Raw genomic sequence first — 6000 nt, 5'->3', positions numbered from 1 at the left:
TTTTTTTTTTTTTTGAGACGGAGTCTTGCTCTGCCACCCAGGCTGGAGTGCAGTGGCCGGATCTCAGCTCACTGCAAGCTCCGCCTCCTGGGTTTACGCCATTCTCCTGCCTCAGCCTCCCGAGTAGCTGGGACTACAGGCGCCCGCCTCGTCGCCCGGCTAGTTTTTTGTATTTTTAAGTAGAGACAGGGTTTCACCGTATTAGCCAGGATGGTCTCGATCTCCTGACCTCGTGATCCGCCCGTCTCGGCCTCCCAAAGTGCTGGGATTACAGGCTTGAGCCACCGCGCCCGGCCTCTTAACTTTTTAAAAAATTTAAATTGTGATTAAAAAAAAAAAAAAAAAAACAACCACCATGCAACGTACCCACTTAGCCAAAAAAAAAAAAAAAAAAAAAAAAAAAAAAAGCCAGGCACGGTGGATCAAGCCTGTAATCCCAGCATTTTGGGAGGCCAAGGCAGGTGGATCACCCGAGGTCAGGAGTTCAAGACCAGCCTGGCCAACATAGCGAGACCCCGTTTCTACTAAAAGTACAAAAAATTAGCCAGGCGTGGTGGCAGGTACCTGTAGTCCCAGCTACTCTGGAGTCTAAGGTAAGAGAATCACTTGAACCCGGGAGGCGGAGCCTGCAGTGAGCCAAGATTGCGCCATTGTGTGTGTGTGTGTGTGTGTGTGTGTGTGTGTGTTTTGAGACAGAGTCTCGCTCTGTCGCCCAGGCTGGAGTGCAGTGGCACAATCTCAGCTCCCTGCAGCCTCTGCCTCCTGGGTTCAAGCAATTATCCTGCCTCAGCCTCCTGAGTAGCTGGAACGACAGGCACCTGCCACCACACCCAGCTAAGTTTTGTATTTTTAGTAGAAACGTGCTTTTGCCATGTTGGCCAGGTGGGTCTGGAACTCCTGGACTCAGCTGATCCGCCCGCCTCAGCCTCCCAAAGTGCTGAGATTACAGGTGTGAGCCACCACACCCAGTCTAACAAGTATATTTTTTAAGATTAGAGATGGAGTCTCACTGTCACCCAGTCTAGAGTGCAATGGCACAATCCTAGCTCACTGCAGCCTCATACTCCTGGGCTTAAGGGATTCTCCTGCCTCAGCCTCCTGAGTAGCTAGGACTACAGGCACATGCCATCACACCCGGCTATTTTTTTTTTTTTTAGAGATGGGGTCTCGCTATATTGCCCAGGCTGTCCCGAACTCCTGGCTTCAAGCAACACCCCTCCCTCAGCTTCCCCAAATGCTGGGATTACAGGCATGAGCCACCATGCCCATGCCCCACCCCTCTTAGCCAACTCTACCTGTATATATATATACATATATATATGTATATAAGCCAGATATGGTAGATAGCCCATGCCCATAATCCCAGCTACTCAGGAGGCTGAGGTGGGAGGATTGTTTCAGCGCAGGAATTTGAGGCTGCAGTGAACTATGATCACGCCACTGCAATCCAGCTGGGGCAACAGAGTAATCCCCTGTCTCTAATAATAATAATAATAATAATATGTAAAATAAAACATATGTACTATTCATTAAGTGGAAGTGGATCATCACAAATGTTGGTTGAGTAGGCTGAGGAGGAGGAGAAAGAGGAGGGGGTTGGTGCTGCTGTCTCAGGGCAGAGGCGGTAGAAAATCTGCTTAAGCTGGGCGCAGTGGCTCACGCCTGTAATCCTAACACTTTGGGAGGCTGAGGCGGGCGGATCACCTGAGGTCAGGAGTTCAAGACCAGCCTGGCCAACATGGTGAAACCCCATTTCTATTAAAAATACAAAAATTAGCCAGGTGTGGTAGCACATGCCTATAATCCCAGCTACTTGGGAGGAGGCTGAGGCAGTAGAATTGCTTGAACCTGGGAGGCGGAGGTTGCAGTGAGCCAAGATCACACCACTGCACTCCAGCCTGGGTGACAGAGCAAGACTCTGTCTCAAAAACAAAAATAAATATGCTTAAAAGTGGACTTATGTAATTAAAATTAATGTTGGTCAAGGTTCAACTGTATAAATAAGTAAGCTAGGTAGGGTACATTAGATGGTGTTGTACTGTAGGGAAAAAATGGATCTGGGGAAAGCAGTTTGGGAGTGGGAAGGGTGTCTACAATTTTTTTTTTTTTTTTTTGAGACAGGTTCTCACTCTGTTGCCTAGGCTGGAGTGCAGTGGCTCGACTGTAGCTCACTGCACCCTCAAGCTCTTGGGCTCAAATGAGCTTCCTGCTTGGCCTCCTGAGTGGGTGGGACTATAGGCATGTGCTACCATGTCTGGCTAATTTTTTATTTTTTTATAGAAACAGGATCTTATTATGTTTCCCAGACTGTTCTTGAACTCCTGGACTTAAGCAATCCTCACTCCTTGGCCTCCCAAAGTGCTGGGATTACAGGCATGAGCCACATTGCCTTTTTTTTTTTTTTTTTTTTTGAGATGGAGTCCCACTCTGTCACCCAGGCTGGAGTGCTGCAGTGGCGTGACCTTGGCCCCCTGCAACCTCTGCCTCCAGGTTCAAGTGATTCTCCTGGCTCAGCGTCCTGAATAGCTGGGATTACAGGCACCTGCCCCTGTTGAAGGGGCCCCCCATAGGTTGCAAATTAACAATGATAACCCATAAGTCATGCAAAAGTCTCCATTTGCCAGACCTTTTGGGAAGAGCCAATGTTAGGGGTAGGGGAGGTATAACAGTGGCCATTACTAGAAAAGGGTTTGTTGTTTACATAATTCATCAAATTCTGCTGGGCGCGGTGGCTCACGCCTGTAATCCCAGCTCTCAGGGAGGCAGAGGCGGGAGGATAGCTTGAGCCCAGGAGTTCGAGACCTGCCTGGGTAATACAGCGAGACCCCGTTCTCCACAAAAAGGAAAAAAAAAAAAAGACATAATTCATTAAATACTGCCGTCCAGAGGAGGTATTAACTGGTGTTTAAAGTTGTTTTTGCTAGCATTGACCAGTCCCATGGAGTCATACAGAAGTTGTCTGCTATGGCCTCAATTAATCCTTTTGTAAATGGGCTAGCAGCTCTGTTTTCTCTAATGCTTTTTCTTATCTCTTTATAAGCACCAAAATAAATGGGTTAATGTAACTGATTGCCTTGTCAATCTTGCATTACCAGGCAGGCTAAGAGCTCCCCTTCTAATGCCACTTGCCTAAGATAGGGTCCCATAGCTGTAACATATCCCTTGTCTTTTTTCCAATTTATTGGAGGAGGGGGCTCAGGTATTTTTGCCTGATGATAGCAGGGCTGAGGGAGAAGGAGGCGGTTAGGAAGGTGGCGGTTTCTTCTCCCTTCCCTTTTTAGGCTCTTCTATGTAGAGCAGGCCAAAGCAGCCCTAACGCCCATAACATTAGAGATGTTACTGGGACCCGTTACCCTTGTGCATAATGTTAAGATTCCTTCTCACTTGTTCCCAGAGCTCTACGTCTAGTGTGCCTTCTTCTGGGAATCATGGGTTATGGGAAACAACAGTTTGCATTAGGTCCCTTAATTAAGCCTGCGAAACTGAGGCTCCACTAGCTTTAAGCAGCCGTTTCAATACTTTTTTTTTTTTTTTTGAGATGGAGTCTCACTCTCACCCAGGTTGGAGTGCAGTGGTGCGATCTCGGATCACTGCAAGCTGTGCCTCCTGGGTTCACGCCATTCTCCTGCCTCAGCCTCCCGAGCAGCTGGGACTACAGGCGCCCGCCACCACACCCGGCTAATTTTTTTGTATTTTTAGTAGAGACGGGGTTTCACCGAGTTAACCAGGATGGTCTCGATCTCCTGACCTCATGATCCGCCCGCCTCGACCTCCCAAAGTGCTGGGATTACAGGCGTGAGCCACCACGCCTGGCCATGTTTCAACACTTTTATATACTGCTGCTGTTGAGCTGATACAACTGTTGTCCATGATAAAACCCTCGTGTGAACAATTCCCTCGAATCTGGAAATCCTGAGCAGGCACCAATGATTTACTGACTTACTGACTGCACAGTCTCTTCACCTTTGTTTTCGAGGGTTCCACTGCAATCCATTGCAGCATTCCTCACATGGGGCACCACCTGCCAAGTCTGTCCCGCAGACTCTGGCTGAGCGATGAATGAAAGGAGTACTCAGACATAGGTATCCAGTGAAAGAGCCAGCTAGGGAACTACCGGCACTAGGGGCTGAAGAGAGTTCGCAGCACCACGAAGCCGGTGATGTTCACATTTATTTAGTACAGATTTAATGACAAAGGCTTGGAGCAAACACAATTTGTGGGTAACAAACATTGTCAACCCCCCAAGTAGAGACCAGTCCTGTGTGCAAATGATCAAAGGTTGGTTTCTGGAGGCAGGAGTAAACAAATTTATCTCGATAAGTTCCTTTACATTCCCTTGTTAGCTGCTGTTTGCTCTCAGGCTCCGAATGAGAGAATTTGGCTGCCTTCAGCCAAATTTTCTTTCGAAGCTTTTGCAAAACCTCCTGGCCTTCCAAGAAGGTTTGTGTCTTTCCCTATAATTTCTCCCACCACCCTGACCGCTCTCCTACAATATACAAAATTTATAATATATAAAATATAAATAATATGTAAACTATGTATATATAGAATATATATATTCTATATACAGAGCATTTTTTTTTTTTTTTGTGATAGACTCTCACTCTATCACCCAGGCTGGAGTGCAGTGGCGCAACTTGGCTCACTGCAACCTTCGCCTCCTGGGTTCATGCCATTCTCATGCCTCAGCCTCCCAAGTAGCTGGGACTATAGGCACCCTCCACCACACCCGGCTAATTTCTGTGTTTTTAGTAGAGACGAGGTTTCACTATGTTGGTCAGGCTGGTCTCAAACTCCTAAACTCTTGATCCGCCCGCCTCAGCCTCCCAAAGTGCTGGGATGAAAGGCATGAGCCACCGTGCCCGGCCAGAGCATTTATATACATATACAAGTTTTTCTTTTTCTTTTTTGAGACAGAGTCTCATTTTATTGCCCAAGCTGGAGTGCAGTGGCATGATCTCAGCTCACTGCAACCTCTGCCTCCCGTGTTCAAGCAATTCTCATGCCTCGGCCTCTTGAGTGACCAAGATTACAGGCACATGCCATCATGCCCAGCTAATTTTTGTATTTTTAGTAGAGACAGGGTTTCGCCATGATGGCCAGAGTGGTCTTGAACTCCCGACCTCAAGTGATCTGTCCATCTTGGCCTCCCAAAGTGCTGGGATTACAGGTATGAGCCACTGCGCCTGGCCTGCATATTTCTTTCTTTTTTCAAGGAACTGGCTATTTGATTGTAGGAGCTGGCAAGTCTGAAATCTGTAGGGCAGGCCTGCAGGCTGGAAACTCTGGGGGCAGGAGGTGATGTTACAGTCTTAATGCAGAATTTCTTCCTCAGGGAAACCTCGCTTTTGCTCTTTAGGCTTTTCAAACCATTAGATGAGGCCCACCAACATTATTGAGACAATCTCCTTTACTTATAGTCAGCTGACTGGATGTTAACTGTGCCAGCAAAATAATCTTTATAGCAACATCTAGATTAGTGGGGTTTTTGTTTGTTTGTTTTTTGAGACAGAGTCTCCTTCTATTGCCCAGGCTGGAGTACAGTGGTGCAATCTGGGCTCACTGCAACCTGTACGTCTTGGGTTCAAGTGATTCTCATGCCTCAGCCTCTCAAGTAGTTGGGACTACAGGCACGTGCCACCACGCCTGGTTAATTTTTGTATTTTTTTCTTTTTAGTAGAGACAAGGTTTCCCCATGTTGGTCAGGCTGGTCTCGAACTCCTGATCTCAAGTGAGCCTCCCGCCTCTGCCTCCCAAAGTGCTGAGATTACAGGTGTGAGCCACTGTGCCTGGTCTAGTTAGATTGAATAACTAGGTGGTATAACCTAGCCAAGTTGATAGAAAACTAACCATCACACTAAGATTGAAATGTCCATTACATATTTTGAGGCAGTTATAAATAAGTCTGGAGTTTAGGAGGAGGGATCCATCCTAGAAATATCAATTTTTAAAAATAGTAGGCCTGGCGTGGTGGCTCACACCTGTAATCCCAGCACTTTG

This window comes from Trachypithecus francoisi, unplaced genomic scaffold, assembly GCF_009764315.1.
Source record: "Trachypithecus francoisi isolate TF-2019V2 unplaced genomic scaffold, Tfra_2.0 Lachesis_group5, whole genome shotgun sequence".
Taxonomy (NCBI): domain Eukaryota; kingdom Metazoa; phylum Chordata; class Mammalia; order Primates; family Cercopithecidae; genus Trachypithecus; species Trachypithecus francoisi.
This window is presented reverse-complemented; position numbering follows the sequence as displayed.